We start from the raw sequence: 22,181 nt of genomic DNA, 5'->3' as shown, positions 1-22,181 counted from the left end.
AATATTTAGATTCTCATCGGATATCATTCCTCAGATCTTCAGCGTCTCAGTCCGTAGGCTACTCCAGGTCAGTAAACTTGGCAATGAGTGCTGGCCTGCCAATTGAGGAAACTAAATGATCGTAAGTAATACTGCAGCTTGTCCTCATCAACATTTACATAGGTACTTGATGTTGGTTGCAATTCTGAGTGGGAATACTGGCCACCTCTCCAATTTCAACTCAAGGCCCTCAAGGAAGATCATGATGCCTTTCCCTCAGGTCAACACAGTTAGCAGCCCTCTGTAGTTTAATTTGATATATTTTCATGCAGTTCAGGCTCAGCTAGTCACAGCCTCAAGCAAAGTCAGCTAGCTATTATATTACAGTTCACAGTGAAATTAGAAACTGTTTCTATGGTGTCACAGTTTCCAGAATTCACCCTTGCACAACCAGATGTTATTTCCAACTTCCCCACTAATCTATTACTATTTGAATACATAACCAGTGAATGATTCTCTAATTTCCCCTCTACTTTGTTCACCTCACCTATTTGTTGCATGTGAGCCCTGTCTATGTACACAAAGCCATAGTAAACAGTGGTGGAGTGCCTACACACAACCTACACACCCACTTGCCCCCATCTGTAGTAGAGTCTGCAGGTCCCACAATGGCCTCCAATTCATGGCCCTTGGATGGAGTAACCAAGTGTCCTGGATCCTAAAGACAAAGGTCAATGCAGATGTTGGCATCTGGAACAAAAAACAGAATGCTGGAGGAACTCAACAGGCCAATCAGCTTTTGTATTTCATAAACTGTATTCAGAATAAAATAATAAATATACAGAATAAAAACTGCAAAAATTCCATACATCTCAGTGATTAAACCTTCAATAGTATCATACTCAGTAGTGTTCGCAACTGACCTTACAAAAAACACCTTTGCGACTCATGTGGCCACACTAGGTTGATATCCCTTCCCTTGTTTGAGGAGTGTCCACACTGGACTCAGCCCCACAATGTCCAGCAGTGGAAGGACCATAGATTGTGGTCCTTTCCATAAAGCCTTGGTGTTGGCTGCACTGAGCTTCAACGTGTCCCTCAGCACGTATAGCTGCAATCTGGAATGAGCCAGTCGGCAACATTCCCTTAGGGACATCTCACTTCGCTGGAAGACCAATATGTTTCAGGCAGACCAAAGAGCGTCTTTCACTGAGTTGATGGTCTTCTAGCAGGACTTGATGTCCATCTCCAAATGTGTCCCTGGGATTAGCCTGTAAATCAGAGAGTTCTGTCTTATGAAGCTGTTTGAGATAAACCAATAACAAGGATCTCTCCATCCTTCTGCAGACCCTCTTCACAAATCCACTCTGCAAAGAAGTGGGGAACTGTCTCTTCTCCTTAGCAGCCGTCCTGAGGGTAGTAAGACTGCGTTGGTACAGGAAGGATCTGACTGGGAGGGTCCCTCTCATCATCAGCCAAGCAATGTCTCGCTGCTTGTTGGCGAGTTCTGGCAATTATGCATTTTGCCAAACAAACTGGGCAGTCTACAACCTAGAAAATCAACCAACATCTTTTGCCTTCACAGTTGCTGATTGACCCGCTAGGTACCGCCAGATTTGTTTTTTGTTTGGGATTTCATCATCTGCTGTCTCTTTTGTCTTCTTTCCTGCATATTATCCATACATTTCTCCAATCTCTAGTTTCAAATTGCAAAGATTTCTGAGATGTGTTATTCCGAAACGACATAGAAATACAGAACTGCAGATGCTGGTTTACAAAAAAAGACACAAAGTGCTAGAGTAACTCAAAGGGTCAGGCAACATCTCTGGCAAACATGAATAGGTGATATTTCAGGACAAGAACAGGTCCTTCAGCCTACAATGTCCATGCCGAACATGATACCAAGACTATCTCTCATCTACCTGCACATAATCCCTATCCCTCCATTCCCTGCATATCCATATACCTATCTAAAAGCCTCTTACATGCCACTATCATATCTGTTCATCTCCTTCCGCACATCTCCTTTAAACTTTGCGTCTCTTATCTTAAGGCTATGCCTTTTAGTTTTTGATTTTTCCATCCTGGCGAAAAAGGTTCTGACTGCCTACCCTATCTATGCCTCTCATAATGTTATATACCTATCTCATCTCCTGCAATCTCAGGCATTTCAGAGAAAACAATCCAAGTCTGTCCAACTTGTCCCTGTTGCTAATACCCCCTAATCCAGGCAACATTGTGGTAAACCTCCTCTACACCCTTTCCAAAGCCTCCACATCTTCCCTGTAATAGGGCGACCAGAACTGCACTCATTATTCCAAATATGGCCTAACCAAAGTCCTATAAAGCTGTATCATGACATCCTGACTTTTGTACTCAATGCCCCTACCTATGAAGGCAAGCATACCATATGATTTCTTTACCACTCTAACTACTTGAGTTGCCACCTTCAGGGAGCAATGGACCTGGACCCCAAGATCCCTCTGTACAACAATGCTGTTGATGGTCATGCCATTAATTGTACATTTTCCCCATACATTTGATCTCCCCAAATGCAATACCCCGCACTTGCTCAGATTAATCTCCATCTGCCATTTCTCTGCCCATTTCTGGGGCTGATCTCCACATCATCATGATCCGCCACGATCACATTGAATAGCAGTGCTGGCTCAAAGGGCCGAATAGCCTACTCCTACACCTATTGTCTATCACACAGTATAATTTGAAAGCCTCCCTCAGTACGCTAACACAGCAATCATCGTGTCATCTGCAAACTTACAAACCAACATTTAGGTCCAAGTCAATTTATCGCTCAATCAGCAGAGGTCCCAGCACAGATACCTGTAGAACCCCACTGATCAGACTGATTGAAGAAGACAGGGTACCCTAGAAGGGTGTTGACCTGAAAGGTCACCTATTCCCTTTCTCTGGAGATGCTGTCTGACCCGCTGAGTTACTCCACCTTTTTGTGTCTATCTTCGGTTTAAACCAGCATCTACAGTTCCTTCCTACACATGAATAGGTGATGATTCGGGTCAAGTCAGTGTCTGAAGAAGGGTCGAAAAACCTGCATGTTCCCAATGTTGGGGGAGTCCAGAACAAGGGGCCACAGTTTAAGAATAAGGGGTAGGCCATTTAGAACGGAGATGAGGAAGAACTTTTTCAGTCAGAGAGTGGTGAAGGTGTGGAATTCTCTGCCTCAGAAGGCAGTGGAGGCCAGTTCGTTGGATGCTTTCAAGAGAGAGCTGGATAGAGCTCTTAAGGATAGCGGAGTGAGGGGGTATGGGGAGAAGGCAGGAACGGGGTACTGATTGAGAGTGATCAGCCATGATCGCATTGAATGGCGGTGCTGGCTCGAAGGGCTGAATGGCCTACTCCTGCACCTATTGTCTATTGTCCTTGGAGTATGGGAGGAAACTAGAGCACCCAGAGAAAACCGATGCGGTCACAGGGAGAACGTACAAACTCCTTACAGACAGCATCCATAGATAGGATCCAACCTGGGTCTCCGTTGCTGCCTGGCAGCAACTCTAATGCTGCCTGGCAGCAACTCTAATGCTGCGTCACTGTGCTGCCCAAATCTCTATCTTGTTCGCTCCCTTCTTTATTGTCACATGTTTATTGTTCTGCCTGAAGAAGAGGGCCGACCCGAAATGTTACCTATTCCTTTCCGCCAGAGATGCTGCCTGTCCCACTGAGTTACTCCAGTTTTTTGTGTCTATCTTCGGTTTAATCCGGCATCTGCAGTTCCTTTCTACACCCCACCCTTCGGCCAGCTAAGTAATAACCTTCCCATAGCGCCGCCCCGCGGCCGACGGACTGTTACTCGTGCAATGCCCCCTCCCCCTGAGACCGGAGAACCGTCCTCGGGCAGCGCCGCCTGCCGGCTGGAGGATCCGTGGCCACATCCTGATCAGGCGGCTGTGAAGCGGACCCTGTGCGGTGCCGTGGGGTGAGCGCTGAGAGTGAGGCAGCGTTTCGTTCGCTGCCAGGCCTGTGTTAACAGAGCCGGGCTGCGTTGGTCGCCGCGGCCCCTGCGAAGGAGCGGGAGCCCGGCTTTGAGGAGGAGGAACGACCCGCCGGCCGGGGCCCGTGAACGGAAGGTGACGCTGCAAACGGAGAGCAGGTGAATTGGGCACACTCCTCCCTCCCTCCCTCCCTCCACCTGCTCCGGCGGACACGTCGAGGCCGGAGCAACACAAACACCCTCGCTGCTCAGACCAGTCTGGCCAGGCAGGTGGGAGGGAGCTCCTCCCGGGGAGGGTTGGGATGGTCTTACGGGAGTGAGGCACGGTGACTTGTCTCAGGAGTGGAAGGTGTTACGTTTCGGTGGCAAGTTACAAAGACCAGGTTTGGGATTAAAGAGTGACTCCCTTCAATTCCTTTAAACGATAGAAAGAGTTGGCAGTTTGTTACACCGGCCCAATTCCACTCCCATTCCTCGCCCTTGATCCATCGTTCGGCAAGATCCTGGCTGAGCTTTTTTTCTCATCGTCACTTTCCTACAGTCGCCCAGTAACCCTTCAATTTCCCTTTAATATTTAAACAAGTGACGATCACCTTCATGCATTATAATGACCAAGATTCCACAGCCTTCTTGGACAGAAATGTTTTAAAAATCACTATCCTCTGGGGAAATAAATAACTTTTCATTTCTGTCCTGAGTGGCTGATCCTTCATTTTGAAGTATTGATCCCCGTTTCTTGATAGGGAAAAAAAATGTTATGCATCTACCCTATAGGGTCTCTCATTCTTCGGATCTCTAGAAAGTACAATGTATTTAATCACTCCTCATAGCACAAACCTGCTACTCTGAATCAATATGTTTTGGTGTCCAAATACCTTTGCCGTCCACTTTCCAGAGCAAATTATATCTGAGAGTAGACCTGTACATCATGTTCCGGGTGTGGTCTCACCAGAGCCCTGTGTAATTCCAGCAAAACATTTCTGCTCTTGTACTCAACTCCACTTATAATAACAGGCAATGTACTTACTGTTAGTCTTCCTTGTTGCTTGCTGTACCTGCCTGTTGGCCTCCTGCAGTTAATATGTAAGGACACCACCAGCACTTTTCAAGCTTTCACCATTTAAGAGACTCGGACTCACATTTTTCCTTGTTAGATTCCATCTGTGCTGTCTTTACACTTTCATTTAACCTGTCTATGTCTGCAGAAGTCTCTCTGCATCTTTTTCATACCCATACTACCACTTATATTATCAGTAAAAAGGGTGGCACAACAATAGAGCTGCTGCCTCACAGCGCAAGAGGACTGGGTTCAATCTTGACCATGGGTGCTGTCTGTGCAGAGTTTGTACGTTCTCCCTGTGACTACAAGGGGTTTCAAGGGCGCTCCGGTTTCCTCTCACATTCCAAAGATGTGCAAGTGTTCAGGTTAATTGGCTTCTGTAAATTATCCCTAGTGTGTAGGATAGAACTTGTGTATGGGTGATTATTGGTCAGTGCGGACTTGGTAGGCCAAAGGGCGTGTTTCCCCGCTGTATCAAACTAATTATCTGCCACGGAGGGCAGTGGAGGCCAAGTTACTGGAAGAATTTAAGAGAGAGTTAGATAGAGCTCTGGGGGCTAGTGGAATCAGGTGATATGGGGAGAAGTTGGGCACAGGTTACTGATTGTGGATGATCCGCTATGAAGGGCTGAAAGGCCACCTCCTGCACCTATTTTCTATGAAACTAAACTTGAATATTTTATGTGTAGAAAAGAACTGCAGATGCTGGTTTAAATCGAAGGTAGACACAAAATGCTGGAGTAACTCAGCGGGACAGGTAGCATCTCTGGAGAGAAGGAATGGGTGATGTTTCGAGTCGAGACCCTTCTTCAGACTCATTTAAATATATTACACCTGATCCCCTCATACGAATCATTAATGGAGATGGTGATCAGCATGGCCTGTAGTCGAGGGGTGAATCTTTGGAATTCTCTACCCAGAGGGCTGAGCCATTCAAAACAGAAATATGAAGGAAATGAAGGGATGTGGGGATAGTTGAGATTACTCCCTGTGAACGTAGTCACAATTTTGGTAAATAGCAGAATAGGTTTGAAGGGCCAAATGTCTGACTCTGGCTATTCCTTATGTCTTGTCAATTATGTATTTAATTAATTTACCTCCACACTGTTGCTATTAGCTGTGCTTGTAATTTCAGAAATGATTTTTCTGAAAATCTACTACTTTGTGATAAGTTTATTAAAAGTTTTGAATTAGCTTTTCCCAAAAAGCTGTTGATGTTTGGAACTGACATGAATTAAATATTTGTTAATTAAGAGTTTGTTATTTGAAACCAATGCATGCTACTGAAGCTATGGTACATGGAGAGACAAGAAACTGCAGATGCTGGAATCATGAGCAAAGCAGAAAATCCTGATGGAACTCAGCGGGTCAGGCAGCATATGTGGAGGAAACAGATAGACAACTCCCCACCTATCTTTTTCAGTTTTCTCTCCGATCAGTCTGAATATGGGTCCTGACCTGAAATGTCATCTGTCCATTTCCTCCTCAAATGCTCTCTTCCTCTCTGAGTTCCTTTAACATTTTCTGTTTTGCTGGAGTCACAGTACATGTCAGACAGGATCCAATGGAAGAATGGAGTATTTTCAAGGCACAGAAGCATTTAAAAACAAAGATGGAAATTGAAGTATCGCCTCAATTGAGAGCGGGTACAGATTAGGAAACATGGGAGTGATGTATGATTGAAACTTAGTGCACGTTAATATGCGGGCAGCAGTTTTAGAAAAGCTTTAGGTCATGGAGGGGAGAAGATTAATGAGGAGAGTATTGGAATAGACAAATCAATGTTCTTGGTGACCTTTTATTTTTGGATGATATAATAAGATGTGCCAGCCAGGAATGCTTAGGATTGATCAAATTTGAAGATATCAATGGCATAGTTGGAGGGTTAAGGCTAAAGTTGAGCTGGTGAGCCAAGGTTGGGACAAAAAGGTGTCGTGTGAATCTGTATCTGAAACAACTGCAGGTCCAATATATCACGATGTGTTCGGATTTGACCAATCCTAAGTATTCCTGACTGGCATATATCAATATATTCATAAATATAACATCTAGAACATTGTATTGTCTATTTTAATAGTCTCCTGGCCTCCATGACCTTAAACTTACCTAAAACTCTGCTACCCCCATGTCAATATGCAGTATTGTATGGTTCAGCAATTCGATGCCCTCAAACAAAGGAGATTACAAAAAATGGTGAACACGGTCCATCATGGGTACTGACTTCATCATTGAAGGGATCTATCAGAGGTGCTGTCTCAAAAAAGCAGCCAGCAGCATCAACGACCCACACCACCTTGGCAACACTCTCATTTTAATCCTGCCATTGGGAAGAAGTTATAGGAGTCTGTAAACTGCAACATTCAAGTTCAGGAACAGCTTCTTTCCACCAACCATCAGGCTGTTGGTCACTATGAACTTCAACTATACTGAACGGCGAACTGAATGGGTTTCACTAGGGTCTTTGGGTTTTGTTTTTTTGCACTATAATTGGGTTTTTATACAATAAACAAATGAAAAAGTTTAATAAATAATCTATTGAGTATAATAAATCTGTAATGCTGCTGCTGCTGCAAGTAAGAATTTAATTGTTCCGTTGTGGGGCATCTGACAATAAAACACTTGACTCTCTCTTGATTAGTTTCAATCTTCCTGAAGGAGGATGGAGTTGGGGAAAGAATGGTGTTAGTGATGGGCGTGGAATATAATGGATCCAGTTTTCCAACTTTTAGTTGGAGCAAATGTCTGCTCGTCCAGTTACGGATGTTGGAAAATAGTTAGAGAATTTAGAAACAGGTTTAGGAGTTTGGGCTGAGAGTCTTCACATACATAGAGAAACTGATATGTTTTCCATGAAAGTTGTTGATGCTCTGCATAGAATCACTCTGTGATCTGGACTACTTGTAGCAGGCATCATGAGGCACTCGAAAAATACCACAAATGCCTTGTCTGCAAATTCTCCAAATTCACTGGAAGAATAAGTGAACCAACATCAGTGCCTTCTCTCAGGCCATCTGCTTCACGACTGAGGCCCTGGTTACCATGAGCTGGCTTTGTTAGGCATGCCCCATCATTCACTTGCCTGCCACCAGTCTCCTGAAACAAACTTTCTGTTGTGAGCTTTATGATGGGATGACTTTATTAGGGGGGCAAAGGAACAGATTTAGGCATGTGTTCAAATATCCACCAACCCCACTGACTAGGGAATCTCTGGCGAAAATTGAGAAGGAGCATCCGGGATGGCATGGAGATCCTCAAGTTGGAAGCACAGGGTGAACTGTGTAAATGGAGGAAAGAGTGCACACCCTGATAAACTATCTACCCATCTGTCCCATCAGCTACCTCCTGCCTCATCTGTAGGACATCTCAGAACTGGAGTGGATGTATGTCGTCTTCAATCCCGATAGATTGCCAGAAAAGAAAAAAAATACGACGGATGAAAGCCTCGAATCTGAACAGAGATTGATTTTTGACAGATACAGAAATATTGACAGTGCTGAGATTGTAGGAGGATGTCTGTCTGTCTGACGGGATAGATTAGAATGGATCTGGGAGACTGGTTCCATTGGGGAACTGCATGCTGTTGATGTAAATCCAACTGCTGCCATTTTCCTTCTTACCGTGTTATTGGCTCAGTTGCCAATGGCGGCGCTGCCATAGCAGCTGCGGCTTACCTGCGGTCCATTTGTCTTTGTGTTTTGTTGTTTTTTTGTGTCTTAATTGTCGATGTGATGTTGTGTTTGTGTACTATGTGTGGGTGTGGGGGGGGGGGACTGTAAAATTGTAAATATGTGTCCCTTCCGAACGGAGACCCGACCTTTGTTTTCTGGGTGTTGTCTCCGTTCCTGCTGCGGCCTACCATCGGCCCAACTCCTGGAGCTGGCGGCCTCCAGGGCTCTGGTTCGCAGAGCCCGCGGATCGGACTTACCATCAGCGGAGCCGGCCGTCTTCGGAGGCTGCGGGAACGGCTGCGACTCGCCTTAGGCTCGGGCCGCGTGGATGCCGACATCGGGAGCTCCGGCAGCGGCAGCGTGTTCGCCCTCCCCGGATTGCGGGGCTTGGGTCGCGGACATTTCACCGTCCGGTGTGGCCTAAAATAGGCCGCGGGATTTTTCTCTGCTGGGTGGGGGCTTCAATGTCGGGAGCCACGACCGCCCCGACGTGCAGCAACAGCGGCAGCGTGTTCGCCCGCCCCGGATCGTGGGGCTTGGGTCGGCCCGCTGCGGACCGTCCGGCGCGGCCTGGAACCACAACAGCCTGACCACGGGAGAAGACGGCAGGGGAAGGGAAAAGACATTGTGGCCTTCCATCACAGTGAGGAGAGAACTGGAGGAGACTCACTGTGATGGATGTTTCTTTTTTTGTGTGTTTTTGGGGCTGTGTAATTTGCCTATTTTAATGCTTTATTGTGTAATCTGCCTATTTTAGTGCTTTAATTGTTGGACTGTGGGTGACTGAATTTCGTCCAAAAAACTTTTTTGGATGACAAATAAAGCTATCTTGAATCTCTTTGTTTCTGATAAAATTGCCCGATTCATAGTCCAGAGACCCAAGTTCACGTCCCACTATTGTAGCTGTGGAATTTAAATTGAACTAAATATCTAAAATTTGCTTAAACAGTCATTAGAAATTATGAACTCATCTTTTGTCAGGTTACTGTAAAATTCCATCGTTCACTAAGGACCTCTGAGAAAGAAATTTGCTATCTTACCTGAAACTCCCAGACCCATCAGTGCGATCTGAATGCTCCTTGAAGTGATTTCAGGAGGAATTAGGGATGGGCAATAAATACTGGTATTGTAAGTCCCAGATTCTGAAAAACAAATAGAAAAATAAAGAATAAGAAAAACTGCTCCTGCCCCACTAGAATTTGACTACTGCCACATTAGATCAATTAGAGATGCGATCTCGCTAGCACTCACTCTGCACTGGACCACTTGGACATTAAGAACCTGTATGTCAGACTGTTGTGCAGTGACTAGAATTCGGCGTTCAATACCATCATTCCTTTGTCTGAGAACTGGGTCTCTGCTCATCATATGTAAATGCATCCTTGACCTCATCATCAGCAGACCACAATCAGTCTGAATTGGCAAAAACACTTCCTACTTGACAACCAACAACACAGGAGCACCTCAAGGCTTTGTGCTCAGCCCTCTACTCTCTTTATACTTGTCACTGTTGTACAAATTAGATCGGCCTTCCTGAGGGTGCATCCATGGAAAGCAACTGGCCCGGATGGAATTCCTGGCTGCAATCTTAGGAACTGCGCCGACCAACTAGCGGAAATGTTCACTGCCATTTTTAGACAATAGACAAAGGAGTAGGCCATTCAGCCCTTCCTACTTAATCTCTCCCTACTCCGTTCTGAGGTAGCCACCTGCTTCAAGAAGACCGCTATCATCCCGGTGCCGAAGAAAATCAAGATCTCATGCCTTAATGATTACCGGCCTGTGACCTTTGATGTCCACCATCATGAAGTGCTTTGAGAGGCTGGTGGTGGAACGCATTAAATCCAGTCTACTAAGCAACTTTGACCCACAACTGATCCACGGTTGATGCCATCTTCCTGGCCCTACATTCGTCCCTGGAACACCTGGATGAGAGACACACCTACTCTAGACTTCTATTCATAGACTACAGCTCTGCTTTCAATACCATTATCCCATCCAAGTTTTTCCCCAAACTAGTGGAACTTGAAGTCAGCAATCACCTCTGCAACTGAATCCTCGACTTCCTGACCAACAGACCACAATCAGTTAGGATAGGTGACAAATCATCCTTTATGATAATCCTCATTATGCCCCGCCAGGATGTATTCGCAGCCCCTTTCTTTACTCCTTATACACCCGTGACTGTGCAGCCACATACCAATCCAACTCAATTTACAAATTCAAAGATGACAGCACTGTAGTGGGCTGGATATCAAACAATGACAAGACGGTGTACAGGAAGGAGATTGGGAACCTCGTATCCTGGTGCCAAGACAATAACCTTTCCGTCAATGTCAGCAAGACGAAGGAGATTGTGATCGACTTCAGGAAGCAAAACGGTACACGTACCCCAGTATACATTGCTGGCGCCGAAGTAGAGATGGTTGAAAGCTTCAAGATTTTAGAAGTGCGGCCACGGTGGCGCAGCGGTAGAGTTGCTGCCTTACAACGCTTGCAGCGTTGGAGACCCGGGTTCGATCCCGACTGTGGGTGCTGTCTGTACAGACTTTGTACGTTCTCCCTGTGCCTGCATGGATTTTCTCCGAGATCTTCGGTTTCCTCCCACACTCCAAAGACGTACAGGTATGTAGGTTAATTGGCTTGGCGTATGTGTAAATTGTCCCTGGTGTGTGTAGGGTAGTGTTAAAAAGTGCGGGGATCACTGGCCGGTGCGGACTCGTTGGGCCAAAGGGCCTGTTTCCGCGCTGTATCTCTAAACTAAACTAAAAACGAAACTAAGTAAATATCACCAGCAATCTGTCCTGGACGGATTGAGGAGATTTGGTATGTCGACAAATACTCTATCAAACTTCTCCAGTTGTACAGTAGGGAACATACTGACTAGTTGCATCACAGTCTGGTTTGACAACTCAAACGCCCAGGAATGAAAGAGATCAAACCACCTTTGCCACGTTCTCATTTTGCTACTACGGAAGTGAAGAAGGTACAAGAGCCTGAAAACTGATCACCCTGTTGAAGAACAGCTTCTTTTCAGCAACCATCAGGTTCTTGGACACTACATATCAATAATCTCAACAACTAGGATCTTGTATGGACTGTGTTTGGTTGCACCATGGACTTTGGTTATTGCACTATTATGGTTACCATAATATTAATTTGTTGTATTTTTATATTATATATTATCTGTATGTTATTGTGTTTACAGGCCTATTAAGCTGCAGCAAGTAATAATTTCATTGTTCTGCTGTTGGTACATATGACAATTAAGCACTCTTGACTCATGTTCGTCATTTGCAAATTAGTCTTACTTGGATTGTGTTATAGAGTCATAGAATGATACAGTGGAAACAGGCCCTTCGGTCCAACTTGCCCACACTGGCCAACATGTCTCAGCTACACTTGTCCCACCTGCCTGTGCTTGGTCCATATCCCGCCAAACCTGTCCTATCCATGTACCTGTCTAACTGTTTCTTAAATGTTTGGATAGTCCCAGCCTCAACTACCTCCTCTGGCAGCTTGTTCCATACACCCACCACCCTTTGCTTTTTAGATTCCACCATCTCCACCCTTTTGTCTCCACTAAACGTTTTCAGCCATGGTTACTGTCGCCCTCAGCTCATTCATCTTTGAATCAACCTCTCCTCACCTGAATCTGCCTAGCACTTGCTTGCACTTGTCTCACTCCTTCCCTTCACCTCTCTCTACAGCTATCTCCCCTGTACATCATCAGTCTGAAGAAGGGGCACGAAGTGCGGAAGCAACTCAGCAGGACAGGCAGCACCTCCGGAGAACATGGATAGGTGGTGTTTCGGGTCCGGACCCTTCTTCAGACCCGATTGGTCACCTATCCATGCTCCAACCCGAAATGTCACGATCCCTGTTCTCCAGAAACGCCGCCTGGCTCGCTGAGTCACTTCAACACTTTGTGTCCTTTCTTCTAAACTAGCATCTGCAGTTCCTTGTTTCTGCAGTCTGAAGAAAGGTCCTGACTCGAAACATTGTCTGCCCTATTCCCTCCACTGATGCTCCCTGAACCACTGAGTTCCTCCAGCACTTTATTTTTAACCTTATGGACCGATTTTTAAATACAGTTAATGAGTAGAGCAAGAGTCTCATCTCTTACTACTGCAAATATTCTAAGTGAATTTAGTTTGCGATGAAGTTCTCAAAGATGTTGGCAGAAAAAACTTCAACTACATGATATCAATATTAAATGGATGGATTATATTTATCCAACAGATACGCCCTTTAAAAACAATAAATTATAGGTGATAAAGACAGACCCATCGAGATTAAAAGTAGTCTACACATTGGCAAGAAGCAATTGCATGGAACTTTATAACACAGAAGTAGTCATTTTGGTCACTTTAAGCCTGCTCATATCTTAATTTTACCCTATCAAGATATTCTTCATTTCCTCATACTCAATTTACCCAGATGCCACATCTGAATATAACATCTTCCACTTTAAAAGCATTCAAATGAATGCAGAAAAAACCCATATCTGCAGAATCCATTAATATTGACATGGGAATTTTTATTTAAAAATAATTTGTGATATAGTTTTTGTTTTTTTTCTGTCTTGTGAACCTCAGGGTTTTATCCAGTAGTCCAGTTATTTTTATCCCAGAGCTTGTTGTTACACCCTTTAAGTGAGCCAAGAGATAATCATTTTCTGTGACTGACTGCATTTTTTCTCAAGAATTAATCGGGAATGCAAAATCTACTTTTTTTTAAGCTACGAGCCAGAAAGTTGTGGATTGGTTTATCAGGCTAAAGATGAGTATGTAATTCAGACAGTAAAGGGATTGTTGTGTTGTAAAAGGTGCTTTTGTCTATTTCATGAATTGGGTGTGCTCTATGAAAAAGTATAATGAACCTCTTCTCAGCTCCCCACTATAGTTTATCTCAAGCAGCATCACTGAAAGCAGATTAGGCGGTGATTATTTTAATCTTTCTCAAAAGTAAATTTTTAGAAATTGATGTTCAAACTGAAACTAGAATGTTTGAATTTTTAAGCACCAGCTGTTGTATTTTCTACGCTATAATGTTTTCTAACAGGCATGTTGGCTTTTATGGTGAAGGGATTAGAGTTTAAGATTAGGGAAATTCTGTTCCTGTTGTATAGGATGTTGGCAGTGCCATACCTGGAATACTGTGCTCAGTTTTATTCCCCTTACCTAAAAGAGAACACAATAACATTTGAGGCAGTCCAAAGGAGATTCACCAGACTGATATCTGGGATGAGAGGGTTGTCCTATCAAGAGAGGCCAGACAGCTTTGGTCTGCGTTTACTCGAGTTTTGCAAAATGAGGAAAGATCTTAGTTAAATATACAAAATCCCAAGAGTGTTTGACTGGGATGTTGGGATGTTTTCACTGGGAGCGTCATGAACAATAGGACATAACTGCAGAATAGGGGGATGATGCTTAAAAAAAATGATGGTAGTGAACCTCTAAAATTCTCTGCTTCCAAGGACGGTGAAAGTTAGATCATTAGATATATTGAAGGTGGTAGATAAATATTTGTAATGTTGAGGGTTATGGGGAATGGCCTAGAAGGAGTTGAAGCCAGCATAGATCAGCCATGGACATACTGAATGGTGGACAGGCTTAAGGGCCTGTCCCACTTAGGCGAATTTAAGGCGACTGCCGGCGACTAGGCTGTCGCCGACAGTTCGCCGGGGTGTCGCGGGCATGATCATGAGGAGTCTTCCAAAAATCATAGTGGATCTCAGCGCGTCACTGAGAAATCATCCGGAGTGAAATTTCTCGGCGACAGCTGGCTTGTCGCCAGGTATCGTTGCTTATTGCGGGCGCTGTCGCATGCTGTCCCCAGGTTTGATAGGTTCTCTTAGCTGCATTTAGAAGCACATAATATTAAAATAAGTAAACTGATTTCAAAATACCATAAAATGCTTGCGTTTAACCAATTTATTTACCTTCAGGACATTTGACGGGTAGATTGGAGGCGACAGTTTGACAGTCAGGTAAACGTGGGAATTTTCATGATGTTTATGGCCATCAGCCATTACATTTAAAGTGTGCTCCCAAGCCAGATATGCAACCCAGAAACCGGATATGCATCTCCCGTACATTTTCAAAGAATGCCCACACACTTTTCACAAATATCCACTTAACCACTTTTTTAATACAGCTATTAGTAAACTGGAAGTAATTCCAGTTTATGCCTTGTTACAGTGAAGCTTGGTTTTTAAGTAACCCATACAAGATGTTATAGTTCAAAACTCTCAAGTACTTACCGACTTGTCAGTGATTTCAGCGAAAATTAGGATGCCAGAGAAGCATTGACAGCGTGGGAATTTTGCGATGTTTCTGAAGACGGTGTAATCTCGACCTGACTCGGCATTGTTGTCGGGTAAAAGAAAATTTAGGCGGTCTGCTACGACTTTGACAGTCGCCGGCAGTCGCCTAAAAAATCGCCTAAGCGGGCAGGCCCTTTAGAGTCTTGGTGACCTATTCCTCCAACTATTTTCTTGTAATGGGTTTAAGTGTGTCATTGCATAACATTGAGGTACTGAGTCTGTACAGCATCATGCAAAGTATAATTTGCCCATTATACAAAGTATAAGCTGCCCATAGGTAAATGTCTGTACTTGATAGCATTGGGTTACTCTGCTGTTGAGTCTGACACTATATGACATCGGAATACAACAATAGTGGGTACAAGTAAGACATGCTAATATGCGGTTACCGTGTTATCACATAACTCTGGGGTGCAGTAAGGTGGGGGGGGATAGATCTGTGACTAGAACACTGGGTTATAGTACTGGTGGGGAAGTATCCTTTAGAGTCATTGAGCTATACAGCACGGAATCAGGCTTTGTGGCCCACTTTATCCGTGCCGACCGAGTTGACTTACTGGGATGGTTCAATTTTCCTGCATTTGGCCTGTAACCTCTAAAACCTTCCTATCCAGGTATCTGTCCAAATGTCTTTTAAAAATTGAACGACATTGGAGTGAAAAAGTGCCCAGGAGTTTCCTCTTAAATCTCTCCCCTCTCACTTTAAGCCTAGGACATTTAGTTTTAGAATCCTCTAACCTGGGAAACAGACTGTGAGCATTCACCTTAACTATGTTCCTCATGATATTGTACTTCTCAGTAAGGTCACCCCCTGCATTCTGTGCTCTAAAGAAAATATTCACAACCTATCCAACCTCTCCCTGTAACTCAAGCCCCAAGCTGAGATATCATCCTGGAGAATCTCTTCTGCACCCTTTCCAACACTCTCCTAATTGATCTAGATTTTGTTGTAAACTTAGATATCCTTCCTCACTATAAACTATACTATCAATTTTGGTTCACCTGCAAATTTACTAACTGCATTGACATCCAAATTGTTTATGTAGATAACAAACAGCCAAGGACCCAGCACCAACCCTACGACACTCAACTTGACACAGGCCTCCAATCAGAAAAAAATCTCCAGAATTAATTTGATCAGGCCCTGGGAATTTATTCACGTAAATGTGCTTTAAAACTGCCAATACCTCCTCAAAATAATTAGTATATGATCTATGACGTCACAACTCCAATGCCCTCATTCCTTAGCTGCCATGATCAAATTAAAACCAATGAGATATATTAATTTATTATCTCCCCCCATCTCTTGTGGCTCGACACAAAGATAGCCATGGTGATCTTTAATGGGACCTACTCTCTTCTGCGTCACCCTTAATGTACCAGTATGTAATATAACACCAGGATACATTACTGGTGAAGACATGTTTGTCATTTATATAACACTATTGCAGTACTGGTAGGAACATGGTTATCATTTATATGACAGATATTGTCGTGGTGTGGACATGCCTGCAATTTATGTAATTGTGTTCTGGTACTGGTGGGGATGAGTTTGTTAAGTGTATAATACTAGGGTACAGTACTGGTGGGGATGAGTTTGTTAAGTGTATAATACTAGGGTTCAGTACTGGTGGGGACAGGTTTGTCATTTTTACAACACTTGGATACAGTGTGGTAGGTTTAGCACTGCTATTTATATCACCTTGGGGTGCAGAACTGGCAGGGAGAGATCTGTCATTGAAATATCACAGGTGCAGTAATTGTGGGGACTGGTTTGTCTTTTATTTCATACTGTCTTTATCGTACTGGTAGGGACAGGTCTGTTGGTGTATAACTCTGGGGTATAAGGACAAGGAGCAGGTATGTCCCCACATTGGTATGGTGTACACTTTAAGGTTTCATCTTCACCAAACATCTTTGTTTCTATTGCTTTTGAGATCTGAGTGATTTTCTGTGATCAGTCCTTTTGGAATTGGATGATGACGTGAATCGCTTTGAATTTAAGTAACTTATTGAATAGTTTTTATGAATACTATCAGCTGTTTCAAGGAATTTAAATATCATCTGGTATGTCGAGAAAAACAGTCTTCTAGCAGGTCTGTCAACATTCAAAAAATGTTTAGGTGGGGCTCATATCCTTAAACAAAAACACTTTGTTCAAAAGGAAAACTATTTATCCATTCACTTAGACACTAAGATGTGAGCTAAAGCAAGTTTGTACTCAGTAAGTGTAATTGAATTATTCGATAAATGGTAAAGATGGAGGTGATGTGGTGCATGCAGTAGTATGCGATCAGGAAGGGGGATTGAAATGGTATGCAATCTGGAGCTCAGAATGGCAATTGCAGAGAGTGCAGGTATTCCCCAATACAGTCGCTTAGTCTACCTTTGGTCTTGCTGATTATAGGAGGCCACATTCAGAGAAATAAACGTTATAGATGAGGTTTAGGAGATACATGTGATCCTTTGCCTGACTGAAGACTGTTTAGTCCCTTGGATGGTGGTGAGGAGAAATAGGCACAAGTTCTTCCCATTCCAAGCTCTGACCTGTACTGTGGTAGGGCGTCTTTAGTGCCAAGGTGAGGCCAAATGCTAACTAGAAGAACAAGATTCAAGATTCAAGATAGCTTTATTTGTCATCCAACCTGGACGAAATTCAGTCACCCACAGTCCAACAGTAAAAGCATTAAATAGGCATTAAAATTAGACAACCCCAAAAACACACAAAAAAAGAAACATCCATCAAAGAAACATCCATCACAGTGAGTCTCCTCCAGTCCTCTCCTCACTGTGATGGAAGGCCACAATGTCTTTCCCTTCTCCTGCCGTCTTCTCCCGCAGTCAGGCTGTTGTGGTTGCAGGCCGCGCCGGATGGTCCGAAGCGGCCCGAGCCTAAGGCGAGTCGCAGCCGCTCCCGCAGCCTCCGAAGACGGCCGGCTCCGCCGATGATAAGTCCGATCCAGGGCGGGCGAACATGCTGCCGCTGTTGCTGCACGTCGGGGCGGACATGGCTCCCGACATTGAAGCCCCCGCCCAGCAGAGAAAAATCCCGCGGCCTATTTTAGGCCGCTCCGGACGGTGAAATGTCCGCGACCCAAGCCCTGCGATCCGGGGCGGGCAAACACGCTGCCGCTGCCGGAGCTCCCGATGTCGGCATCCACGCGGCCCGAGCCTAAGGCGAGTCGCAGCCGCTCCCGCAGCCTCCGAGGACGGCCGGCTCCGCTGATGGTTAGTCCGGTCTGCGGACTCTGCGAACCGGAGCCCTGGAGGCCGCCAGCTCCAGGAGTTGGGCCGATGGTAGGCCGCAGCAGGAACGGAGACCCGACCCAGAAAACAAAGGTCGGGGCTCCGTTCGGAAGGGACACCTATTTACAATTTTACAGTTCCCCCCTCCCCCCACATACACACATAGTACACAAACACAAAAACACGACATCACAACTACAATTAAGACAAAAAAACAACAAAAACACAAAGACAAATGGACCGCAGGTAAGCCGCAGCTGCTATGGCAGCGCCGCCATCCTCTATTGTGCCTAGGTAATCTAGATCCCACTGTTATGAATAGTGAATTTTCCAATCTGTTAACCTGCACTCCCTGTACTCTTTTCTCTTTCCTCTGACCCATATTCTCCCTTCCCCTACCTAGTTTCATCTGCTCATCATCCGTCCTTAAACTAGTTCCATTTAGCTAGCAAGTCTTCTTTACATATCGTTATCCAGCATCTGCAGCCTCTTGTGTTTCCAGTCATCAGCTTCCAGCCTCTGTCTCTACCTGCCCCCTCTCCCTTTTCTCTCCTTGTCTGAACCTATCACTATCAATCACTGTCTCCCAAATGAAGCCCTCTCTATTCCCCATTTGGCTCCATCTGCCGAAAATCTCCATCCTCATCTGGTTTCCACTTGATGCCCGCTAATCTGCTTCACCCCACCTTGCCTTTCACCATTTTGTACTGGTCATACTCAACACTTTCAGTACTGATGCATGGTCTTGATTTTAAACTTTGACTATCTCTGGAGGAGGCCCAGGCCAGAAAGCGTATAGGAAGGTGAAGATAAAAAGGAACATTTCTCCCCTTTTCTTCCGGCTATCCATGTTCTCCAGAGATGCTGCCTGACCAGCTGAGTTACTCCAGCACTTTATCTTATTTTGTAGACCTGAATCACTTAAACCGATTCCTTCCAGCAATGGACCTCACCGACTTGTGCATATTACTCCAATTAATAAAAAATGATTAGAGGGTTCTGGTGGTTTATGGCAATGTACAAGGAATCAACAATTCCAAATAAAGAACACTGATACTTTTAATCACCTTTAAATACACCACGAGGTCCAAACGTGCCAGTGGAATACTTTTAAAGTGTAATTGTAGCTTCATGTGGATACAGAAGTTAGCAGTCTCAATGGTGCTGCACAGCAATTTGATTGGAACAATTATGTCCACCATGCATCATCTTCATTTAAAGAGGAAGGGTAAGAAGTAATAACGTTGATTTTGAAGGAATCTAAAACTGGGAATGTAGATTGACAAGCTGCAGAATGATGAAATCACAGGCCGTGCTTGAAGTGGGATGAATTCAGAATTGACTATTGAATAAACTTGACTATTGAATGTAGCCAAGGAAATGCTATTTCAGTGAGTGGTAGCCAGGTATCCAGGGAAATTTATGCAAACTGGATAGCTGATTAATTCGGGTGCAAATTAGGTTGATCTCTATCTTAAAAATAACATTTTAGGGTACTATTTAAAACAATAAAAGACACATATTAGTGACTTGACCTACGCTTCTACTTTTGGACAGGATCCCTTACCTTCAAATGTTTATCTGTCCTTTCATTTAAAAGAATGCTCTGATCGGGGTCTGTAGTAGAGTAATTGATAGAGACTGATTACTACGATTCGTGCAATCCCATTGTCATTGTATCACATAGTTGCTGGGAAGGCAGAAGACTAACGGGATGGATCTTGTTCTTTCTTCAGCTGACAGTTTTTACAAAACATTTTGTAGTAACGGAGCTTGTTGTTGGAACTGAACTGAAGTGATCTTTCGAGTTGTTTTGGAAACAACCCCCAGATTAGCATTGATGATTTACTCTAATGCTATACTAGATGGTGTCTCTTTCTGCACCTAGAAAATTCCTGTAGTTTTATTGTGTATACTTCAAGTTTGTTAAATAAGTGACGTTCTCAGGTGTGTCCTTTATTCCCATAAAAAAGTCATGCACTATTGCTCATGTTACTTGGCTGGTTTACTGTTCTGTATTCTGGACAAGCCAATTTTAATGCCACAGCACATCCCAATTGATTTGAGGAACATAAAGAGTTGGATTGGAAAGATACAATCCTCTTCTTCAGTGCACTACATGAAATGTAACAATATATAATTAAAACTGCAATGCTGGAAATGCACAGAAGGTGGCCAGCATCTTTAAAATCTTGTTCAAGTCTCAACATCTCAACAACTAGACGCTGACCTCGACTATTTAAGCCGACACAGTGACTTTCCTGGCAACATCTCTGGAGAGAAGTTGTTTCGAGTCGAGACCCTTCTTCAGACTGGTTAGGGATAAGGGAGAGATATAGACAGTGACGTGGGAAGATAAAGAACAATGAAGACAATGAACAATGAACAAAAGTTTCCGCCACCTCCAACGGGATCCCACCACTAGCCACATTTTCCCATCTCCACCCCTTTCCGCCTTCCGCAGAGGCTGTTCCCTCCGCAACTCCCTGCTTAACTCATTCCTTCCCACCCAAACCACCCCCTCCCCAGGTACCTTCCCCTGCAACCGCAGAAGATGCAACACCTTTCCCTATACTTCCTTCCTCGACTGTTCAGGGACCCCAACAGTTCTTTCAAGTTAGGCAGAGGCTCATTTGCACCTCCTCCAACCTCATCTACTGTATCCTTTGCTCAAGATGTGGACTCTTATACATTGGCGAGTCCAAACGCAGACTGGGTGATCGTTTCGCGGAACACCTTCGCTCAGCCCACGTGAACCAACCTGATCTCCCGGTTTGTGGACACTTTAATTCTTCTTCCCATTCCTACACAGACCTTTCTGTCCTTGGTCTCCTCCATTGTCAGAGTGAGGCTAAAAGCAAATTAGAGGAACGGCATCTCATATTTTGCTTGGGCAGCTTACAGCCCAGTGGTATGAATATTGATTTCTCTCACTTCGTAGCCCCAGCATTCCCTCTCTATCCCTCCCCCACCCAAGTCGCACAAGCTTTTCATTTTCACCCAACAACAGCTAACAATGGCCTATTTCCTTTATCATGATCACTTTTTTGCATATCTTTCATTCATTGTTCTCTATCTCTCCACATTACCATCTGTATTACTTGTTTCCATTATACCTAACCAGTCTGAAGAAGGGTCTCGACCCGAAACGTCACCCATTCCTTCCCTCCAGATATACTGCCTGTCCCGCTGAGTTACTCCAGCTTTTTGTGTCTATCTTCGGTTTAAACCAACATCTGCAGTTACTTCCTACACAGTGACTTTCCTTTTCTCTTTGAAGGACACTCGTACATTAGGATGATTGTACTATTAAAGACTTGCTCTTTAATAGTACAATCATATACTTGTCCCCACAAGTACTGTACTCCTGTAATACAGTGATATACCTGCCCCCTCCAGTAATGTATGTACTCCAGTAGTAAATGATCACAGACCCGTCCCCATCTACTGTACGTATCCCAGTGTTATATAGCAATTGACGTGAGCACCAAACTGACATGTTTTTTTAAACAATTTTTCTTTTCTTAGGGTCCTAGTGGACAGCAGATAATCTTTTTTATATGGAAAAATAAATAAACAATTGATGGTGTTGGAGGCAGGCCGCTGACTTTTGTGGGACTCTGGAGGTTGTGTTTTCATTGGATGCGTTTTGAGGAATATTCGGTGCTTTGAGCTTTCAAATTATTTTCTTTTGAGAAACCAATAAACACCTGTGGAACCCCACCTGAAAAGGAGATAGTGTAATGTGGACAATGAGGGTGGTAGGGAAGATGGAGTTGAGAAAGAAAATGTTTCTGCAGCGCTGATATTTTTATGTAGAGATAATCCGTATGCACATTCTCTTATGGTAGATCAATAGTGAATATGAACAAATATAAGCAATGTATTTGCAATATAAGCCAAAAAAAAGCTAGAAATTTAAAATTAAAACAA

The 22,181-nt window shown here is 44.1% G+C and overlaps 1 protein-coding gene across 4 annotated transcripts in view; it reads left to right on the top strand.

The window, feature by feature from the left end:
• The first annotated feature begins 3,886 nt into the window (after window positions 1-3,886).
• Window positions 3,887-22,181, top strand: part of LOC144595881 (islet cell autoantigen 1-like protein) — a 90,062-nt gene continuing 71,767 nt past the window's right edge. For all 4 annotated transcript variants that reach the window (XM_078403716.1, XM_078403715.1, XM_078403714.1 and 1 more), the window contains exon 1: window positions 3,887-4,105. The gene's annotated coding sequence lies outside the window, so the exon portion shown is untranslated. The remainder of the gene's footprint in view (window positions 4,106-22,181) is intronic.

Source organism: Rhinoraja longicauda, chromosome 8 (assembly GCF_053455715.1).
Source record: "Rhinoraja longicauda isolate Sanriku21f chromosome 8, sRhiLon1.1, whole genome shotgun sequence".
Lineage (NCBI taxonomy): Eukaryota > Metazoa > Chordata > Chondrichthyes > Rajiformes > Arhynchobatidae > Rhinoraja > Rhinoraja longicauda.
The sequence above is the reverse complement of the archived record's forward strand: the minus strand, read 5'-3'. Positions and strand labels throughout refer to the sequence as shown.